General features: G+C 44.5%; 1 long non-coding RNA gene and 1 other non-coding gene across 2 annotated transcripts in view; both read right to left on the reverse strand.

Moving 5' to 3' along the window:
* Positions 1-1,512: 1,512 nt before the first annotated feature.
* The window catches only part of LOC132682302 (uncharacterized), a 52,251-nt gene continuing 29,961 nt past the window's right edge, over positions 1,513-23,802 (reverse strand). Inside the window, exons 4-5 of the long non-coding RNA XR_013556454.2 lie at positions 4,209-4,278; positions 1,513-3,256 (exon numbers count right to left, since the gene is read on the reverse strand). This is a non-coding gene — a long non-coding RNA (uncharacterized LOC132682302). The remainder of the gene's footprint in view (positions 3,257-4,208; positions 4,279-23,802) is intronic.
* TRNAR-UCG (transfer RNA arginine (anticodon UCG)) lies at positions 20,864-20,948 on the reverse strand. Its single transcript has one exon. It is a non-coding gene; the product is annotated as a tRNA-Arg (tRNA).

Raw genomic sequence — 23,802 nt, forward strand, 5'->3', positions numbered from 1 at the left:
CCCCCGAGAGAGGCTGGCGGGAGCAGCCTGTGAGCTGCTGTTTCCCGTCTGCGCTGCTTCACTAGGCGCCACGCGGAACATCCTCTCCTCTCAGTAATGAAAAGAAACGCAGCTGGCAGCGCTGAGACACACGCAGTGGAGCCCAAAGTAGTCTCACCTCACGGACGGGCGGTTCCGCTTTGGCTTCCACATCCCCAGGCCCCCTTACTGTCGGAAAAGGCTGTCGGATCCATCCATCGCACGGAGGCCTGACTGACGGTTGCCAGAGGGGAGGCAGTGGGGGGGGGATGGGCAAAGCGGAAGTAGAGGCACAGGCTTCCGTTTGCGGAATGAGGAAGCGGGAGGGACCAGAGGCGCGGCACGGGGAGGACGGCCGACGATGCCGTCGTAGTGTTGTGCGGCGACAGATGGCGGCCACGCTTGTGGCCAACACGGCCTGACACACAGCCTTGTCAGATCGCCGTGTCGCACACCTGAAACGGACGTCATCCTGTGCGTAACTATACTTCAACGTTGTTTAGTTGTGGGGAAAGAAATTCTTTTTCATGCTGAAAAAAGTAGTGATCTTTGCTAACTGTGGAACTTGGTGCTCGGGAGTCGAAATGATCCGGACGTCTCTGTCCAGCCCAGCTTTCTGCGCGGCTGGAAATAGTCCGTATCCGTGCTTTCCAATATGGTAGCCACTGGACGGTACTGGGCACTCGCAATGTGGCTAGGGTGACTGAGGGGCTGGATTTCTATTCCATTTAATTTTAATGAATTCAAGTTTAAACTTAAGTAGCCACACGTGCACCAAGTTAGAGCGAGTCCATAAAATCAAAAGAATTTTTTGTTCAGTTAGGAAATCTTACCGGCTCCCACAGCAGCTCGTGAAACTCGGTTTCCTCATCGATACGGATGCGGACGAGGAGCGCAGAAGCCTGCGACCTCCTGGTTCCCGCCAAAACAAAGCTTTGTTTTCGCATTTCGTTACAAACGGGACTGATTTCAAAGCTCTTCTGAGCGAAACGGTCTCTCAAAAAGTTCAGCAGAAGGTAAACGAGGAAAAAGATCCACAACTAAATGGAATCACACACCCTCCTAAAGGATCAGTTTGAAGCTTTTATGTGTAGGCAAAATGAGAATGATGCTTTTTCGGTCAAGCTATACACAAAATGAATAACTACAAATCACGGGATCCCACAGACGTGTGTCTTACCAGGAAGACTTTACAACGGTTTAAAATGTAGACTGTTAGAATTTTATTCAAAAAAATGGCTCCCAAACTTTTTTAGTCGCCCGACCTGGGACGAGTTAATTAACGTCTCTAACCCTCAGTTTGTTTGTTACACAATGGGATGATGATAGTACCTACTTCACAGGACTGTTGTCAGGACTAAATAAGATAAGAATTAACGAGGCTTTAGCCCTCACATGGTAAGCATTCAGGAGTAGATAAACGGTGGCTATTATTCTGTTGTTGTCACTCCTCCATAAAGTGAAGGCTAATCATCACGTAGAGAAGTCCAGAGGCTCTCCCGGGTATCAGTCATACCCTGGCATTCTCAATTTAGACACCCAGAGATGGCTAAACTCGCTAGGACTTCTAATTGTCCATTCCCGATGGTTCCTTCACACTCCGTGTGCTCTGGAGCGTCTCTGCATATTTAAGATATAGGCCATTGTCCAGCCAACAGGGTATCTCACTCAGATACAAGGAATCACAGAGTTTAAGGAGTAAATTTATGGCTAAAGCATTAACCTTGTCCTAAATGCCAAGGCCTTTGGGGATTTATCGGTCTTTACCTTACAAAAATAGAGTAAATGCTACGTGTGTACTCTCTTTTAAGGATAAACCCAAAAACTGAACTTTTACCTGCTAAAATACCAAATCCAAAATTTGTGTTTTAAAGGCTGGGTCGGCATTCCACGCTCAGGTGTCCTGTTGGAACCACTGTGTGACGATTATGTGGCGAAGAGACGGGCTGGTAATGAAAGTGAATTAAACATATCTGGGGATACACTGTCGTACATCTGTATGTCGTAAGAAAAACTCTCATCCGGACTCGATAATTTAAAAATATGTGTGCGTACCTACACCCATACATACGCACACAGGTGTTCACGTGGCCTTACCTGTTTTGAATGTTGTATGCAGGGAATATAGGGGAGATCGTAAGTAAAATTACATTCAACTGTGCAAATTTAATGAAAATTTTAAATCTAATTTTCATCAGAGCCATCCGGTTTTAATCATTTCCTGCTTCCTAAATCAAATCTTTTGAAAGGGCTCTCCCAATGCGTTCCGCGAGCGACTCACATGAGCCCCGGCGTCTCCTCTCATCTTGTGCCCTTTAAGTGAACAATGGATAACATTGAAATAGATTTGTAAAAGTTGTTTTATACTGTTTCTTAGCCTTGGGATATAAAAGTCAGGAAAAGGAACAACTTGCTTTTAAACAAAGTGAAATGAAAACTTTCATTTCATTGCCATCTTCCACTCTGAAATAGCCACTGGGATGAGCTGGGTGTTCAGTGCACGGGTGATCCTAGCACGGGCTCCCTCTGTGACTTCTTTCCGAGAGCAGTTTACAACAACCCTGTGAGGCTGACGGGGAGCCTGGAAAGAACCACCAAGGACCAGTGAGAGCTCGCAGCCTGCCCCCAAGGACCGAAAATCCAGAAGCCCCCAGAACAAGCCTCTGAAGCAAAGGGGAGGCTTTCTCAAGCACCCAGACCTTTCTCCTGTCCTCGCTTTTTTCCTTCCCTCCCCTCTTCACCTCAGTCACCACTGAGTGATCACACAGTTCTAGGTGCTAGATGTAGGGATAAAAAGTTGAATAGGAGTAGCCCGTGCCCTTCAGGAAATCACAATCTGATGAGGGAAGGAGATAAGTAAAACTCACACATGCCCACCCAGAATAAAAATCAGTTTATGATTGCTGTGCTGTGTAATAGATGAGCTCCTGGTGCTGGAGTGGGACCTGAAGCTCCCTGGGGCTCCCGGTGTGGGTGACTTCTCCATTCTTGTCTCGTCTTCCCAGAATGTTGATTACAGCACATTCTTCCTGGGCTGCCAGAGGATGGCCTTTGTACCGCTGATGCTGGCCTCATTTTAAATAGATTCCAGCCTCCCGCAGGGCACCAATCCTTGCTCGGCATTTGGCTAGAAAGCTGTCGAGCACATGATGCTGCCCGCAAGAAGCCCACCGGTTAGTGGAAAGCAGTCGATCGGAAATCACCAATAAGCACAATGATATGTCAGGGGCAAGATATTCTGAAAGCAAAGAGAAGGGCAGTGGCTGAACCACATTCAGGGAGCGTGGGGAAAGAGTAGATGCATAGCCCATCAGACTCCTGAGAAGTACGCTACATAAGGGGACCCCAACCATGTTCATTTTCACTCGATTCCCTCTCTCAAGAGGAAAAACACATCAACAGCAAAAATAGATACAGGCTATATTTACTACACTATCAAAACTTGAAGCTTTACATAGAATATAATGGTGACCAGAAGAATCTTGCCTCTCAGAAGCAACTGTAAGAAAGTTGTGAGTTTGTCTGTGTATTTTGTTTTGGTTTTGGAGTTTGTTTTGAAGGGGTTAGCTTTTTTGCTCGTCTGATTCTTTTAGAAATCTCAGCAGAATAAATAACAGTTGGCAACAAAAAACATCAGTGCTGGTCTGCCCCAGCAGTCAAGTTCTCAAACAATCTTCAGGAGCCCTCAAAAACAGAACACAAAAAGTACCTCCACTGGGGAAAAGGGGGGTGGGGGGGGGGGGGCAGAAAGAACAACAACAACCCCCGAGCCTCTACATTTTTGGAAAAGTCCAGCATGCAGAAGAAGCCTCCTTGCTTGGCCTACATCTGCCTATTGGTAATTTGTAATTCAGGTTAAAAACACAACAGAAGCGGGCATTGTTCTGATACTTGCCCTGATAACATCCCAAGAAAACTCTAGAGTTGGCAAGAGAGAAAAGCAGATAATGGTCAATGCTGTCATTTGAGTTTAAAAAGCACTGTGATTTTTCTTTTAAAGGAACATCTTCAGTTTCCAAGACCGTACACATGGTTTCTGACCGCAGCTCAAAATTTTCCACTGGGCTCCCTCCTGAGAACAAACACCGCTCAGCGGAGAGTGTGCGCCGCCTGCGCGCGTCCAGCCTCCCCGCGGGGCCCTTTGCAGAACCAGGGGCCGCCGCACCCCACACCGGAAGCCCACACCTTACCTAGCAGAGGTTCGCTTTATCCGCCACACTGCCACTCCCCCGTCAGACGTATTTTCCGTTTCTCCTTTGCCTATAAAAATGAGAAGATTCATCAGGTTGGAATTTAAGGCCTTTTATAATCATAATTGATCCTTCTAGGCTGATCAGAAGAATATTTTGTATTTATTAAGTGCTCTAAAGTTAACACAATGAACATTCACGTATAACATATTATTTAATCCTTCAAATAGCGCTTTGAAGAAACTGTTATGGCCCCCACTTTGCAGCGAGGCAGATTCTTAGAGAAGTAAGTTGCCTAAGGTCACTTAGGGTCACGGGGGTGGAGCCTCGGACTCTAACCCCTTCTTCCTGCGGTTGGATCTGGCCCCAGGCTGCTACCTGCTGTTCCCCAGAGGGCACCAGCCACCTGCCCCGGCCACTCACTCTGCCTGGAGTTACACTGCCCGTTTATCTTTGCCATCCTCATTCGTCCCCTCTTCCGCAGTGCCCATCTCAGTCACCCCGGCTGCCACGGCGCCTCCCAGGGCTAATCCATATAGGGCCGTGCTGGGCCTTGTCTCTGGGGCTTTGGCTATCGGTGCAGCTGGGCAGAAAGGGAGCAGTCTTTCAGATTTGGCTTCGAACCGCAACTCTGGCCTTTAAACTGTGTGGTCTAGGGAAAGTTACTTCACTTCTATGACTCTCCATTTCATCGGCTCTCAGGGGTGCACCATAGTGCCAACCGAACAGGGCCGGCCTGGCACAGAGGTGGGCTCACTCTGCAAAATGCAGTACCCTGCACAAATACTCAATGAGAACTGGCATTGAAATAAGGACTCCATTAAATACACACACATTATGAGACTTCTGCTTAACACGAGCCTAAACATGTGCATTCATCTCTGCCCCCATGTTACATGCCAATTAAATGACGGGGGAAAAAAAGGCGTAAACTCCTAAGAACAAAGAAATGGGAAGGGAAGGGGGAGGGCCGGAGGATGGCACATCGAGTGTATGAAGACATCATACGAGACAAGTATAAAGCTTTTTTTATACAGAAAGACACAAAAGTGTATTCCCCCTGTTCTCTTTCTCAGGAAGCTGCTAGAAGATGCACTTCAGCCAAATGGGGACATACAGCAGGAAAGAAGACATGGAACCCAGAGAGCAGAAGCTCGGACCTGGGGGAAAGGCAGAGGGCCCCGGCTGGCCGCTGGGCAGCAGCCGGCCAGACCCAGTCCAGATGGGAGCAGGGCAAGGGTGAGGACGCCAAGAAACAAATGGAACAGGTCGAGTGTTCAGAGCTGTGCCTGGGAGTTGGAAAAAATTAGTTCTGGCCATGTGACAGATTGGTTGGTAGAGCAGGGGAAAAATGGAACAATAAACACATAGAAAGCTAAGCAGAGGGAAACACAATCATTATTTACTCCATGGCTCCGGTGGGGGAGCTGGGGGTGGGGGGAAGAAATGTAAGAGAAAGAAGCTGTAAACATAGAACACACCTTGGTCCAGAAGGGATTACGTACGTAGTTTAAAATCATGTAATGAAGCAATATTGATTTCACCAAAATAGAAGCTATGGCTCAGTTATAAGGTTGTAGCTTTTGGTAGGAATGGTGGGGATTACATAAGAACTAAGACTTCAAATGGCAAAATAAAAAGTCAACAGGTCTAATATCCATAAATCAGTATATAGCATATTAAGCACACTGCCTAGAAAATAGTGGTAAATCTCAGAAGAGCGGCCAGAAATGAAGGTGCTGGTTGCCTCTGGGGCAAAGTACTGGGATAAGTATGGGCAGTGGACTGAAATATTGCACTGAAAATCTTTCGGTTCTACTTAAAGTTATAAACTAAAGTTATAAACTAAAACTTAAAGTTATAAACATTTATTGTTTTGATAAAAATTTTTAAATGGTTAATGTTTTCGCTATTTAGTTAAATAGTGTAGAATACAATTAAAACCTGTATCTTATAAATTTAAATAGCGGAAGGTCATTTTACCAGTATGATCAGCAGGCATTTTGCTCTTCAGTGGGACAGAACTGGTAAATAGAAGCTTCAAGCTGGAAAGACCCATGGTCGTCACCTATGATGGTCCTAGAAGAGTATTATTACTGCTGATAGCATCTTATGGCGCCTGTTGACTCTGGAGACTTAATAATGTATTTCAAATGCAATGCCTCTGAAGACTTAAAGACTTAGCTGTTTTCATGATAGAGAATAATTTAAGAAAATGTAAGAGTAAGGAAAGGTTAATGACCTGAAATACGTAAGTGACCTGTCTAAAGCGAGCCATGCCGTTTTCTGGCTTTTCCCTTTTACATACACTTACAAAACATGTGGCTTTGGGAAAGTCAGGAAGATTTGTTCTCTTTGTTTATAAAATTGGGATAATCAGCTTCTCCAGGATTACAGTATATCCTTATTAATATCTTAGAATCCTGATCTGTACGCATGTAGAATTGTACAAGATTTACACCTTTGAAACCTGCCCAAGAGCATATGGTTATTAGAAAGATCTCAAAAGGACCTTCTTTATGGGTGATTTTGGTTGTGTAAGACAATTCCATGATACATTTCCCAAGGACCGATGAAATCCTCGGTCAAGTGGAACCCACGTGGCAGTTGGGCATGGTTACAGGCATTGAGTGGAGAGATATACAGAAGAAAGGATTCTTGTCCATAAGGAACTTACAGTCAACCTAAGGATGTGTGAAAGCACAAAGCTACCAGAGAATGGGCAGTTTGAGATAAATGCCTACGAGTAATGCGAGCCCCCGTGGGCGGCTCATCCCAATACGGAGTAAAGACTTCACCACTCTGTTGGTGCTGATTGTCCCCTCGATGTCCAATCACCTCCTGCCACCATGTCATCAATCTGTTGTACAATCGGAAGAGAGAATGTCTAGGCTGAAATGGCGGTCATGATAAAGCGTTCATTGCATGACCACTTAAAACACCATTATTTAACTAAGCCACTGAATCCTAAGCCCACTGGTCCTTTCTTACTCCCCTACTCCTGGCATTCCCAACAATTTGTTGCGTTCGACTGTCTAAAATTGTGTTATTCCTGGTTGTGACTCCTAACACCACCTTAAGGTGGGTAGCACTGATTTGCGGATCCAAACCCACAAAATGGAGGCTGCCCCGGCGAAGTCACAAATCTAAACCTAAGGCGGCTTGCCCTTGGGAAACACCGGTCACCAATCACACCAATCACAATCCTCCAGCTCAGCTTGAGCTCGCTACCGTCCACCAGAAAGTAGGACCTGCTGGCCTTCTAAGGACATCCCCAACCTCCTAGCCAACTGTGCCATCTCCACATTGCCTCCTCTGCACTCACTCTTGCTCGAAACCTCGCAGGAAGATTGCAGAGTCCTCCGCGGCTGCTTGTGAGGCACCGTGCTCCTCCCGTCCACGGGCTGTTTTCTTTTGAACAAAGAACATCAAACTTGTTACTAAATTGTCTTGGTTTCATCACTTGACCAAGCAACTTCTGACGTGTATTCACTGTTGTCAGAAAACTCCGAGAAACCACAAGATCTCAGGCAGTGGCCACTCACCATTTCGGAATACAGACCACTGAGTTCCGTGGGACTCATCTCTCTTGTCAACACTATAACCCTCATGCTTAGGACAAAGGAGAAACTTAAGAAATCGTCGCTGAGTAAATGAATAACTGGTTGGCACACTGGTGATCATTTGCCAGCATATCCAAATGTCAACTCCTGCAACTAGTCGTGCATCAGTCTTACCTTAATTATAAAACATTCTCCATGGGCAGTAACAAATGACACATTGTTTAATCACGTAATAACTGCTGTGCTGCGAAAAACGCCTGAATCATCTTGTGGCTCCAAGGAAGTGTTTGAAAATAACTGATCCTGTAAAAGTGAGCAGCTGAAATCGGCCACGTGAAAAACTGCTATCACGGGAATGACCGTACAACTCTGTGCGTGAAATAGTAAGCAAGAAAATGAGCACGACCCGGGGCGCGGAAGCAGTGCTGCAGACTGTGAGAGCCGTGGAAGTGGAAATTATTAATAAATGGATCGCATATAAGGAACTGCTTTGCTTCTATTGTGGAGATGACAGAGGGTGATTTAGGAGAGCCGGGCACCAAGGGGCAGGAAGGAAATGAAAGAAAACTGGTGAGACTCGTTTACAGAGAAAAATTTAAGAGATAAAAGGCTTTCGTTTCAAAGCTTCCCTCCTTCCCAGCATTCCTCTGAAGTGGAGTTTGAGAAGAAAGCAAATCAATACAGTAGCGACAGGGTCTACCAGTGCGGATCTGGAAATGACTTTCAGAGATCGACCAGCCCTGCTCATTGGCAGGCCTTGGCAACCCCAGAAAGCCCCAGTGCAAACCTCCAGGCAGAATACTCATGAGGGGTGACAGCACAGACAGAGGAACCTGCACCCCCTTTGAACACCCCCCGTGGGGACCTCCCTCGTACCCCAGGTATATACCCAGGAGCCGCTTATGAGTTATGCAAGAAAATAAGTAACATGGTCTCCTCTCATGCTGACCAAAACGGTAACCTAACCACTTATTTTTTTTTTAATTTTTTTTCTTAATGTTTTTATTTATTTTGAGACAGAGCATGAGCAGGGAAGGAGCAGAGAGAGAGACACACACACAGAATCAGAAGCAGACTCCAGGCTCTGAGCCATCAGCACAGAGCCCGATGTGGGGCTCGAACTCACAGACTGTGAGATCATGACCTGAGCCGAAGTCGGATGCTCAACCGACTGAGCCACCCAGACGCCCCCTAACCACTTATTTTTTAGCCAACCCTGACGAAGAACAGCTTTCAGACGTTTCCAAAAATCAAATTGACTCCAGCTGGATGAAGCCTTGTTGAAGGGCTGCATCCATAGCACATGGAGCCCAGAGGTCAGGAGACACATTCTGGCCCTACTGTCACTACTGAGAGGACAGGGGGCAAGTTTCTTTCCCACTTGGAGATGTGGGTTTCTTGTGTGAAGATTATAAGTGCCTGCAGATTGTGTCAGATAATGGTGTAAACGTGCATTATAAATTTTTTTTAATGTTTTGATTTATTTTTAAGACAGAGAGACAGAGCATGAGTGGGGAGGGGCAGAGAGAGAGAGGGAGGCACAGAATCAGAAGCCGGCTCCAGGCTCTGAGTTGTCAGCACAGAGCCCGACGCGGGGCTCGAACCCACGAACCGTGAGATCGTGACCTGAGCCGAAGCCGGACGCCCAACCGACTGAGCCACCCAGGTGCCCCAACGTGCATTGTAAACTGTCAGCAAGCATTAGCACGTGCTCTGGAAGTAGGCAACAGGGGTGGACCAGAGATGAGGCCGTGTGCCCTCTTGAATGCAGGCCGTCCTCGAGACTTGCTCGGATCACTAGAGGCAGCGGAACTGACAGTGACAGTCCGGGCCTGCACCTTGGGATCCATTGTTGTCAGAAGCCTGTACCTTCTACACGGGTGGCTCTGCACAGGACAGTCACCATCAAGTGTCTAAGGACTCCTTTGGGTTTTCGCTAACTAACATATCAGTTTTTCCTTAGAGGTGGAAAGAGGGAAGGGAAGAGAAGTAACAGCGGATGACGAGGCACCAGGGATTAGTTAGACCTACTAGCTGAACTCTCTTTTCTCCATCTCTCCCATACACACTTGACTTCTTATAAGTGCAAACTCAGATTTTTGCCCTTTTCTTCTTCGCCCTCTGCTTGTTTATGTTATCCATTGACATAGTCACCCAACGTGCTACAGAAAAGGAGAGAGAAAAGCCCTGGAGATTTGAACTAGCCTGAGTCAACCCCAAAGCAGCTGGTGACCTCTTGTGCCCAGAAGCCCTTTGTCCTCTCCAGGGCTGCCTCACACCATGCCTGGATTACACCCTCGCTTGGGAAGGGGAAGCGCCTTGCTTCTGTCACTCCTCTGCCCTAAATCATCTTCAGACTCTCTATGAAACTGTCACTTTTCCACGGCTGGCCACCCACCTCGTGCTTCCCACCCGTCTCAGGCAATCTGCTCCTGGACGTCGTCCGCTGCTGAGACTCTAGAGCGATGACACCTGTGCCATGGAATGTCGGGATGGCTTTCAAGCTCTCGTTGCCCAGACACGGGCAAGACAGAGCTGGGTCCCTATGAACAGCACAGGAAGGGCAGCCGTGGACGAGACACGCCACAGAGACTGCGTGTGCTTGTTGCACACGGTGCATTTCAGGAAGTATAATGAAGTGTCAGCCTTCCCAGGAGAGGAACTACTATTTCCAAGCATAAAAATACTCCAAATGGCACAGTTTTTAAATGTTTATTTTATCTATTTTTGAGAGAGAGAGTGGGAGCAGAAGAGAGGCAGAGAGAGGGGGGGAGACAGAGAATCCCAAGCAGGCTCCACACTCTCAGTGCAGAGCCCTACAAGGGGCTCAAACTCATGACTGTGAGATCATGACCTTTGCTGAAATCAAGAGTCAGACCCTTTAGCTGACCGAGCCTCCTAGGCACACCAGCACCTTTTATGATTACAATCCTTATTCTCAAAATTTATGCTCCCTTCATCTGTGTCTGGGTCCACACTGTATCACAGATGATAGAGAAAAAAAAAGGTCAGAAGTAGAAATATTTTGTAATTAGTGTCATAGGAGTCAATTGTCTGGGCAGAATTAGTCACATGATAAATGGAACCTGACGCAACGTTTTGAAGACATCGAAAAGGCTAGAGGTTTAAGTTGGAAAGGGTTGGTCTCCTCTAGGAGTACAATAAACACCCGGAGAACACATGGAAGTGAACTATAGTGGTGGGCACCATTATATGCTGTTGCCTCTCTCCAAAGATGACGCATCTCTTAGACAATCTAATCAATGCTATAAACCCTTTCCCCAGAAAAATGTCCATGGGCATGTGCATACACACTTCTGCATACAGTTTCATGCAGCTCATGAACCTAAACCCCATCCTTGCTGGTAGACTATAAATTCCATGATGGGTTCCATGATGACTGAGGTCTGGCCCTGAGGCCAGGATATGGGAATTCAAATCCTGCCATTTACTAGCCATGCATTTTGGGCACACTACTTAACCCGTGTGCTTCAGTCACCCTCAACTGTGGCATGGGGGTCGCAACTCTTATATTTCAAGGGTTGTTGTGAAGTTTAAAGTCAAATTGAGAAGATATACTTGATAGCACATTATTTTTCCACAAAAAGTGCAAAAATGACGGCTAAGAAAGCCTTAACTGCAGCTAAAGGAGTATGGACAATATTTTTAACAGTCATTTTAATCACAGGCCATCACATCTATAGGTAAATCAAACAGAGATGATAACGCCTGGGAGAATCAGCCTTCAGGGACCACCTCAGCAGCTCCCCCCACTTCTGCTGGGACGGCTGTGAAGGACAGAAATGAAAGGTAAGTAGGTGGCATTGCTGTCCTTCAGGTGACTCTTGGCTTCAAGGGTGAAATGAAGCAATGCCATTCGTAAGCTGTGTCCACAAGAAAGATGCAAAGAAAACCTGATTTTGCAAAACAACAGCAACAACAACACAACAGCAAAACTGCAACAAAAAGGGCTAAGCCCATAGAACTGGAGTATTTCATAGGGGCCTTTGCACAATGGCAATTAGACACATACTTGATATCCCTATGTTCTTTCCTCCATCCTCTACAGACGCCTTCTCTCACTTCCAATTCACTGCATCCCATTTTTGCTTTATTTTGCATTTCATCTGCTCCAGGAAACCATAACTTACCATCTACCCCGTATCCTCCCACGGCATAGCGCCCTTATATTCCATCTAATGACTTTTGCTGACACATATGTGGATTGTTTTGATATCCCTGGATTCCCGAATTAAAACGTAATGCTCTTGAGGGTGGATACTGTGTCTAATCTTTACTACGTACCCCTAAGCATTGTGTCCAAGGGTGGTGGCAGACTGTCTCCATACACAGCTGGGATCTTTATCTCCAAATGTTATAATGTATAGTTATGTAAGAAGCTACTCCAGTACGACAGGCTGTTCCCACCTTAAAAAGCTTAAAGACCTGAATCACACTTAGGTCGTAAGGTATCAGCACCAGAATAAACAAGCTAAATTGGCCCGAGAGAGGTCAGAGCCACAATACGATCACTTACATGTTCCAACTGATCACTAAAAGCTAAAGAAGAAACTAAACTGGTAAGACTAATGTGACATGAGGAAGGCGCCTGGCCAGCCACTTGCCCTTGGGGGCCCGTGCAGACTACTTTCTATGTCCACAAAACCACCTGTGGGTTGATAGACCCAGAACAGTCCTTACTTCTTGCTTCCTCCTATTGTTCTTTGCCACTAGGCCTGCTTGAAAATAAAGTGCCCTTGTTATAGGCTGCCCCCCAAACCCTGCAGTGTTCTGTTTTTATGTCCTTCCTGGCATTCTTCCTTGTGTGCATCATATTCTGATCACGGGCCTTCTCTTCTATCCCACTCTTTTCTCCCCGACATGATTCTTCCCCCAAAAACACCAATTCACAGCACGATGCTTCCCCAGAGGTGTGAGGAAACGGGTCAAGATGGCCCCTCATCTGCTTAAAAGGATGTGTCCGGAAACGTACTGCCTCTCTGCTCAAGCAGCAACTATGGGTATACCAGGCCCAGCGCTGACTCATCCTGAACGTCACTGGCACGAGCAATGAGGCCACAATGCCTGGACCTTCAGACCCATAACAATCATAACAAGAAACATAATAATCATAATATACCATATACCATAATAACCATATACCATAATAATCATAACATAAAAAGCATATGACCCATTTCAAGCCAGCTTTTGGAGAGCAGAATAAACGGAGATTGTTAACAATTTCAGACAGAAGAAATTCAAGGTTCCATCAAGGTACCCAAAATGTGGAGCCACAGACTACAACCCAAATTTAATTGAATTTGCTCTAAGAGGAAAGAAGGTCAATTAAGTAACATTGTCTATACTCCTCGTTTACACCTCCACGTTTGCTTTTCAACCACTTCAGCCCCCCACTCCACGGAAACTCCCACCACCAAGGCCACAAGTGATCTCCTCATTATACAGATAACATTAGTGAAGTGCTTACTACAGGTTTCGTTAAAATAGGGCCTATAACACTCTGCATAACAATGACCTGGGATGTTGTGAAAAATTAAGATTTCTGAGTCTCAGACCCAGAAAAAAAAGCTAACCGACCCAGGAAAAATATCTTTTAAATATCTTCTAAAAATGAATGCAGAGTAAAACCATTCTCAGGTAAACAAAAACTGACAGAATTCATTATAAACAAACATGCTCTTCAAGAAATGCTAAGGCAAGTTCTTCAGGCTGAAAGGCAATCACACCAGATAATAAATAGGGTTCCAAGAAGGATAAATATCACTGAAAATGGTAAATATGTGGTAACTATAAGAGACTCCGTGTTTGATCTTCTTCTCTTAGCTTCATTAGAAAGCATATGATTATTTAGTGCAAAAGGAAAAGGAATGCACTGTGGGTTTCTAAAATACATAGAGTAAATATGACAACGACAATACAATGGTTAGGGTGATGGGTAATTGAAACTGTACTGTTGCAAATTTTCTGTTTTATATTTCACATGAGGGAGTACAGTGTTCACTTTCAGTATAATGTGAAATGTTAAAGGTGCAGATTTTAATTCCCAGAACAATATTCTCAAAGGGTGGTCCCCTGACCAGCAGCATTGGCATCGCCTGGGAACTTGTTAAAAATGCACCTCCCAGGACACCACCCCACCCACTGAACAAGGAATTGTGCGGTGGTGCCCGGTGATCTGTGTTGTAACAAGCCCTCCAGGTGATTCAGGTGCACATGAAGTTTCAGAATTGCTTTTCTAGAGCTGCCTATTAAACAATAATGCAAAAAGACATAGTGAAAAAGAATAATTAATAGAATGGAATAGAGTAAACAGAACAGTTAAGATGGAATACGAAAAAATAATTTTTTTTTAATTTTTTTTTAACGTTTATTTATTTTTGAGACAGAGAGAGACAGAGCATGAACGGGGGAGGGTCAGAGAGAGAGGGAGACACAGAATCTGAAACAGGCTCCAGGCTCTGAGCCATCAGCACAGAGCCTGACGCGGGGCTTGAACTCAGGAACCGCGAGATCATGACCTGAGCCGAAGTCGGACGCTTAACCGACTGAGCCACCCAGGTGCCCCACGAAAAAATAATTTAAAGAAGGCAAAAATGAGGAATAGAAGGGAACACAGAAAGCAAAAAAGAAAAATGGGGACAAATAGCAAAATGGCAGGATTAATCCAACAATACCAACAATTTCCTTAAGTGTAAGTGGACTAGAATCTTCTGTTAAAGGCAAAGATTAGTAGGCTGGGGGAAGAAAAGCAAGATTCAACTATATTCTGTATGCAAAAAACTCATCTTAAATACAGAGGCACACGGGGTGCCTCGGTGGCCCAGTCAGTTGGGTGTCTGACTTCACCTCAGGTCATGATCTCGTGATCCATGAGTCAAGCCCTACATCGGGCTCACTGCTGTCAGCACACAGCAGCCCACTTAGGATCCTCTGTCCCCTTCCCTCTCTGTCCCACCCTGCTCATGCTCTCTCTTTCAAAAATAAACAAACATTAAAAATAAGGCAGTAATAGGTTGAAAGTAAAAGGACAGAAAAAGATACACCATGCAAACACTACATGTATTAAAACTGGAGCAGCTATGTTGATATGTAACAAAGCAGACTTCAAGGTAAGAGCCCTCTGTAAATAAAATGGTAGGTATGTTATAATGACGGAAGGTCAAACATCACACATACTTAACAATTATACGTGCATGTGCCTACCAATAGTTTGAAAATGCATGAACAAAAGCTGTTAGAACTGAAGAGAAAAAAAGACAAATTTATGAAACCGGTTAGATAATAACACGTCTCTCTTGTTAATTGGCAGAACAATAAGACAAAAAAAAAAAATGAGTAAGGAGACAAAAGATATGAGCGACACCACCAACCCCCTTGCCCTAGTTGACAATCATAGACACTGTACCCAGCGACTGTAGAATACACACTTTTTTCAACAGCACAGTGACATCAGGGCAGACCATATGCTGAGCCTTAAACGAGTCTCCATAAATTTCAAAATACGAAAATCTTACAGACTTTCTTTAACAAATGATCTCCACATGCAAAAAGGAAAACAGAACAAAAACCTCTGCACACAGACCTTGTACCCTTCACAAAAATCAACTCCAAATGGATCATGGACTTAAATGTAAAATACAATACTCCTAGAAGATAACATAAGAGAAAATTTAGAGGACCTTGAACGTAGCGCTGCCTTTTTAGATACAATACCAAAGATATGATCCACAAAAAAAATTGATAAGCTGGACTTCATTAAAATTAAAAACATCTGTTGTGCAAAACTCAGTATCAAGAGATTAGAACACAAGCCAAGCCTCAGAGAAAACATTTGCAAAAGACACATATGACAAAGGACTGCTATCCAAAATATACAAAGAACTCTTAAAATTCAACAATAAGAAAACATACAACCCAACTAAAAAATGAGCCAAAGATCTTGACCCCTCACCAAAGAAGATATATAGAGGCAAATAAGCATCTGAAAAGATGCTCCACATCGTATGTCATCAGGGAGATGCAACTTAAAACAAAAATGAGATACCACTACGCATCTATTAGAACAGTCAAAATCTGGAACACCGACCACACCATATGCTGACAAGGATATAGGATGAACAGGAAGTCTCATGTATTGCCAGTGGAAATGCAAAATGGTACAGCCACTTTGGAAGACATTTGGTGATTTTTTGCAAAACTAAATATGCGATACCATAAGACCCAGAAATTGTGTTCCTTGATGTTTAAAACTTATGTCCACACAAAAATGAGTGAAAAACATCCATGCACATGAATGGTTGTAGCACTTGTTTTCATAATTGCCAAAACCTGGAAGCAATCAAAATCTCCTCAGTCAGTGAATGGATAAACTGTGGTGCATCCAAACAATTAAATATTATTCAGCAATAAAAGAAATGAAATATAAGATCATGAAGAGACATACAAAAACTTTAAATGCATATCACTAAGTAAAAGAAGCCATCTGAAAAGGCTATATAATGTATGAATCCAACCATATGACATTCTAGAAAAGGCAAAAACAATGGAGATGATAAAAAGATCAGGAGTTTCCCAGGGTTGAGTTTGGATGTGGGGGAAAAGATGAATAGGTGGAGTGTAGAGGATTTTTAGGGCAGTGAGAATACTCCATAAGATATTATAGTGGATATAATATGTCATTATACATTTGTCAAAACCCATAGAATGTACAACACCCAAGGTGTAAAGCCTAAGGTGAACTATGGATTTGGGGTTATTACAATGTGCCAATGTAGATTCATCCTTGATAAAAAAAAAAAAAAATGTAGCATTCTGGTGAGTGATGTTGATAAATGGGGAGACTCTGCATGTGTGAGGACAGAGGGCATATGGGAAATCTCTGTACCTCTCTTTCAATTTTATTGTCAACATAAAATTGACCTAAAAAGGAGTCTTTTTCAAAATCTTAGAGTTTTTTTTACCAAAACCAAATTCAATTAAAAATCAATTAACAATAAGATATGTAGAAAACTCCATGTATGTATAAATTAAGCAATAAACACAACTAATTAGCTCATGGATCAAAGAAGATATTACCAGATGAATTAGCAAACAAATTTTTAATGTAAGATCAAAATTTGTGTAATGAAATTACAACAGTGGTTAGAAATGAACTTACGGTTTTAAATAGGTAGACGAGAAAGGAAGATTACGTACAAATCCCGCACGTGCACCATAGCACCCTCTACCACCACATGGACCAGCCTTTGGAATTGGAAATAACCAGTAGAGTTCTCTGCTTCAAAATAGTTCCCTCAACATCTTTCAGAATACCTGGAAATGTTACCAGATTTAATTAGAAAATACAACATCTTTAATTAGAAAAAAACAACATCTTAAGCTTTTATGTCCTCAGTTCTTAAAAGAAATGTATCACAAGGACAAGATTTAGTACAATATATCCCTAGAAAAAGCAAAAAAGCAAGACCGGAGAAATAAATATTAAAGATGGAGACAGTGGAAGAATGGGGAACACAAATGATAAACGTCACATGCTTCATGATTTTGCCTACATGGAAGTGTACAAATAGTCACATTCCAAACAGGGATGATAAGCTCAAAACTCGAACAGGATGTCCACGTAGAAGGCAAATTGGTAGTAAATCCTACAACGCTAATAAACACGAAGATAATCTACAACTTGATTCCAATACTACCACCTAATCCTAAATGATAAACCTGATAAAGTGTTTGTATTTGTAAGCTGGAAAGATCTTGGGACTAAAATATAGCCAAGATAAAGCAAATATAAACCAAGAAAGGACCTCAGACTGCCACCAAAGACTATACAGTGCTGTGATGGGTAAATCGGGTAACAGGGCAGAACAATGGCAGGTCATCGAATGTGGGGATCCTTTGTAAACCAGTTTGTGTATAAAGCTATGGGGTCATTGTCCCCTCTTCCGTTATCCTCTGCTGAGACACCTCCTAGGAGATGGTGCGACAGCTGCTGCTTTAGAGGGATGTGGGGAACGGGAACCGAGCGTTTGCACCCATCTGGCAACTCCTGGAGGTCTCCTCAAAGGCCTGGTGCACAGAACTCAGGCCCTGCTGACACCTGCCCGCGCAGTCCCCTGGACTACGGTCGAGGCCTCCACTGGCGCCATTTCTCTCACTTATTGAAACGCAGTTCACTGGTTGGTCGTGGACGCAAGGAGCCACAGTCAGGGAGATGAGCAACTCATTCTACTCAGAAGCAAATAGATGAGCACAGTCAAGAAGGGATGTAGAAGTGGATAAGGGAGGTCGGGAGTCCCAAACAGGACATTAGGTGAAATGGATCGTGGCCAAAGGCACCGACCCACTCTCCCAGCCAGTCCTGATGAAGGACCCCACCACCACCCTACTGAGAAGAAGGGGCAATGCCAGAATCATACCTGGTCTGTACAGTGCTTATAATTTACAACGTTTGTTTATGCTGCCTGGTAACCACACAGCTCACTCGCCTCAAGTTATCGTCAGGCATCGCTGAAGAGATATACCTGGCCAGGGTCAACCCAACCAGAGTTTGCAATTCGTACCTGAGTACTAAACTTGAGAGCAGGCAGGCAGCATCTTTGACAGGATGGCTCAGGGCCAGGGGCCGTGTTTCTGGGTGTGCCCACTGGCATAGGCATCCCACCATCAAAATGACCAGCAGATCAACTCTCTGCTGACCCTGCAGAACCCCTTGTGGGCAGGCCAACAGCAGCAGGCGTAGTTCAGGAAGGATGGAGAGCTCTGTCCATAAAACACGGCAGACAGTCCTGTCATGACAGGACACCTTGTGTCGTCAGCACTGTTGTTCACATCAATCTGGAGAAAACAGCATTAGCCTGGGGGATATGAGCAATACACCCTAACTTTAACTTACACAGTAATTGGACGGTACAAATCATAGCATTATCCTGAATTTTCCTTTGAAATATTTCAAGTGTCTTTACATGTCTTTGTGATATTGCTGACATATGAAGAAAAGGTAAATGCTAATATCCAGGTCTGGATGGGGATGTGGGCAAAGGATTAGCAAAATCTTTCCCCCTGGGGGCACCTGGGTGGCTCAGTCAGTTGAGTGTCCAGATTCGGCTCAGGTCATGATCTCACTGCTCGTGGGTTGGAGCCCCACATCAGGCTCTGTGCTGACAGCTCAGAGCCTGGAGCCTGCTTCAGATGCCGTGTCTCCCTCTCTCTCTGCCCCTCCCCTGCTCGTGCTGTCTCTCTCTCAAAAATCAACAAATATTTTTAACAATATTTTTTTAATAAAAAAAAATCTTTCTCTTCTGTAAAAGAATTTGACCTGTGGTTAACTTCTAGGCCCTATTGTCCTGGACTATGTAACTGTCACTGATGATAGAAACAGCCTGATTGGTAACTGCACCAAGACCGGAAACATGTGAACACCTGACAGGAAGCCACATGCTTGGGCTTCCCTCTGTGCAATGATCTTGCCGGTGCGTGCATTTGTGGGGACCCTGGAAACTACAGGAATGGCTCCTGTGAGGAATGATGCTCCAAAGTCAGGGCTCCCCCCACACCTGCGCATGAAACTCAACCCTTTGCACCTGAGCCATCAGCTGGGGCAGAAAGACTAGCTCCTTATGACTGGTGGGCAGACCGCGGAGTGCCCACCAAGAGGAAGGCGGGCAGACCTCAGAGTGCCCAGCCAACACTTTCTGTCCCCTGCACTACACATGTCTGAGCAGACTCATGCCTTGAGAGTTTGACAGTTGATTCAGCTCCATAAAGACACCCTGGTGGTGTTGTATCAAAGCATTAAACTATCTGGTTCATACCAAGCAGGAATTCACATTCACGCCAGTGGTGGTTTCCAAGATGTCTACCTATTTTATTAATTTTTTTAATGTTTATTTTTGAGAGAGAGAGAGAGAGAGACAAAGCATGAGTGGGGGAAGGGGCAGAGAGAGAGGGAGACACAGAATCTGAAACAGGCTCCAGGCTCCGAGCTGTCAGCACAGAGCCCAACACAGCGCTTGAACTCACAAACCGCGAGATCAAGACCTGAGCTGAAGTCGGATGCTTCACCGACTGAATCACCCAGGTGCCCCATACCTATTTTAAAAGCAACTGTCCAGGGGCGCCTGGGTGGCTCAGTGAGTTGAGCTTCTGACTCTTAATTTTAGCTCAGGTCATGATCTCATGGTCGTAGGATCGAGCTCCACGTCGGGCTCCACACTGGGCATGAAGCCTGCTTAAGATTCTCTCTCTCTTTCTCTCTCTCTCTCTCTCTCTGCCCCTTCCCCCCACTTAGTCAATCAATCAAAGCAACTTTGCAGCAAACACAGATCAAAAATGTCTAAGCCACTAAGCTCTCAAGTAGCTGGGTGTGCATATACAAAAAAAAAAAAAAAAAAAAAAAAAAATTCAGCTCAGAAATACCCTGTGGGACCATGCTGAAGATTTACTGTATCCCGGGAGATTCAAAGGACACTGCAGGGAGAAGAGTCAGCCTCGTCATTTGAAGCTTAATGCTCGATCCAAGCGGAGAAGCCAGGCGTGAGACCTACCCCAGGTGTGTCATCTGCAGCACCCAAAAATTGCAGAGTTGAGTTACTCTGGCCCAACTGCCTGCATTTCGTTTCTGCTGATGTTTCATTTCAGTCTCACGAGGTGATAGAAAGAGCCTGAGCAAGAAGTGAAAATACCTGCCCGGGCAGGCGCCTTATGTTACATGTGTGGCACAGTCACATCCAATAAATATTTGTTGAATGAAGAAATGAACGAACCTTTCTGAACCCTCAGCTTCCTCCTCTGTAGAGCGAAAATATCTACCTCACCTATCTTGGAGAATTGTTTTCAAGTGAGGTAATGCACGCGAGAGCTCTTCAAAAACCGCATAGCACTGAACAATTAATAGTATAAAGACATAATTAACAGGCTCCTTTCATTACTGAGTTCTTTTTTTAAAAATTTTTTTTTTAATGTTTTATTTGTTTTTGAGACAGAGAGAGACAGAGCATGAACAGGGGAGGGGCAGAGAGAGAGGGAGACACAGAATCGAAACAGGATCCAGGCTCTGAGCGGTCAGCACAGAGCCCGACGCGGGGCTCGAACCCACGGACCATGAGATCATGACCTGAGCCGAAGTCAGACGCTCAACCGACTGAGCCACCCAGGCGCCCCCTGAGTTCTATGAGAAAGGTGCATCTTGAGACAGATCTCGACATTTACGGCCCACGTAGTTCTCCGGTGGGAAAGAGCTTAGAGCTAGTGTGGATGTCAAGCACGGTGGACATGTGGGCTTAGTAGAAATGGATTCTTTACTGTAGTATCATTGTTGCCTGTCGAGTACGTGAAGCTCCAGGAGGTTTACATTTCGACTCCATCTTCCAAGGTACGCCTGCTAGATCTCTCAAGGCTTAGACTGTTCACTCGGCACAAGTCACTCCTTACACCACACTAAATTCCACGGACTTAGGTGTTAACCTACTGCAGGATACGGTTTCTTAATCACACCCAAAAAAATTTTACAGCGGTGCCACACCCATGTCAATGTCTCTTCTCTGCCAGGGTCCCATGCAGGTCCCACGGCAGGCACGTCCAGAACCACACACACCTACGGAGACTCAGTAAACGTTCATTGAGTGAATGCAATGGGTGAGTCATCCAATGAAAAGGTGACAAGGGCCTAAATAAAGTCATTGAAAAGACAGAGAACAGAGATACAAGAGAATCAGAAGAGAGAATTGAGATAGTGGCTTCTGAGGGCCTCGGGGTGCCTAAGGATAAGGAGGTTTCATGTCAGTGACTGGAAGATTGTCTGGGCCGTTAGCCGAGACAGAGAACTCAAAAGGAAGGGTGGAAGGGGGGAAGTTCTCAAACAACTTTTCTTACAGTATTTATTTATCACCATGCTTTTACTTTTCTCCCTTCCCCCTTCCCTTGCAATGTAATGAAATTTAGCATTATAAACAATGCTTCCTTTTTCCCTAGCTCAACTAGAAAAGTGACACACTAGGTACAGACTGAATCAAACTCTTTTGCTCTCCATTTGTCACAGGATACTATTTCTCCTGTTCCAGGAGGTAAATGATGGCTTCCAAGTTTGTAATGACACGCTAGAAAGGATATTACAGTTTGGTGCCGGCCAAATACAAGGGTGTTAGTTATGGGTGATTGATGCTAAGCTGCTTTTCTGACACCAGCTGGGACAGAAACAGGTCAAAGATAGAACCCACGTCATCTCCCTTAAGACTCAGACGGATGTTGATCCTTCCAGGTGCTTAAGATTACACGGTTGATTCTGGTAACTGTGCAAAGTTTCTTGTTAAACATTAAAAAGAGAAACAGTGGGACACTAACTTGTTTCATCAGTTAAGAGAGGATTCCATCTGCCTGGATCATTTCAGCTATGGAGCTTTGACACGGGTGCCTTGGAAGATAAAATAGCTTAGACTTTGGGTCAAAGTCTTACCACTGGGCCCAGATAGGGCCAAAGGCCCTATTGAACCAAAGGCTGAAGGTAGGTCAGATTCTGCAAATAACATGGCTTGGCTCTCAGAAATTTTCTTGAATAAGAGAGTAACTGTTTAGTAGATTGACAACTGTGTCCGGGTCCTCTTTGGTCCCCATGAAGATAATGCTTGAGAAACCTGGATCCGCAGATGTGGAGAATGAGAGCTGAGAGAAGTTCTAAAATGGACGAGCTCAGGGTCTGCTTGCTTCCCTCCCAATTCTTTGTTGATTTGCTATAAAAACATGAAACCCCTGAACCTTCTACCTGGCCACAAAATAGAAATTATAAGTGAGTAGCCCTGTTTGTGGAGACCAGAACAGCTGGTTATTATACGTACCAGAACGTGTACTCAACAGACCAGACATAGAGATAGGGGTGAGAAGAGGTAAATCAAAGAAAGATGAGGGAGGCTAAAAGTCAAAGAGCTTAATGTTTTCACATTCATTCATTCACTCACTTATTCATGCAATATAGCCAATTTAGTGTGTTAGGCCTAGAACATAGTGAATGAATGTTGAACTATTTGTTGAATGAATGAAAAAGAAAATTACTACAGGAAGCAATGTAATAAATGACACATTTATTGGGGCACCTGGGTGGCTCAGTTGGTTCAGCGTCTGACTCTTTTTTAAAACAAATTTTTTTTTAACGTTTATTTATTTTTGAGACAGAGAGAGACAGAGCATGAAAGGGGGAGGGTCAGAGAGAGAGGGAGACACAGAATCCGAAAGAGGCTCCAGGCTCTGAGCTGTCAGCACAGAGCCCGACGAGGGGCTCGAACTCACGGACCGCGAGATCATGACCCGAGCTGAAATCGGCTGCTTAACCTACTGAGCTACCCAGACGCCCCATTAAGCGTCTGACTCTTGATCTCAGCTCAGGTCATGATCTCAAGTTTCGTTGAGTTCAAGCCCAACATCAGGCTCTGTGCTAATGGTGTGGAGCCTGCTTGGGATTCTGTCTCTCCTTTTCTCTGCCCCTCCCCTGCTTGTGCTCTCCTCTCTCTCTCTCTCTCAAAATAAATAAATAACACCCCCCCCCAAATTTAAAAACACATTTGTTAAGAAAATCAACTGCTTAAATATTTTAACGTTTTGTTGTAAGTAAATGCTATTAGCTACAGGATATGATTTTGTTAATTAATGTAAGGTCTTAAGCTAAAGAACAAAAGGGCTTTCTTTTCCTTTTTAATTAATACACTTTATTTTTTAGGGAAATTTTAGGTGTACAGAAAAATTGAGTGGAAAGAAAAGAGAGTTCCCAAATACCCCTTGTTCCCCATATACAGTTTCCCCTATTATTAACATCTTGCTTTAGTGTAGAATGTTGGTTAAAATCAGGGAACATCAACTGACACATCATTCTCACCCAAAGTCCACAGTTCACATCAGAGCTCACTCTTGGTGTTCCATCGGGTGAGTTTGGACAAATGTATAATGACATGTATCCACCATTACAGTATCGTATAGAATACTTTCACTGCCCTAAAACTCCCCTGTGCTGCACCTACCTATTC

The sequence above is a fragment of the Panthera onca genome, chromosome A1, assembly GCF_046562875.1.
Source record: "Panthera onca isolate mPanOnc1 chromosome A1, mPanOnc1 haplotype 2, whole genome shotgun sequence".
NCBI classification, from domain to species: domain Eukaryota; kingdom Metazoa; phylum Chordata; class Mammalia; order Carnivora; family Felidae; genus Panthera; species Panthera onca.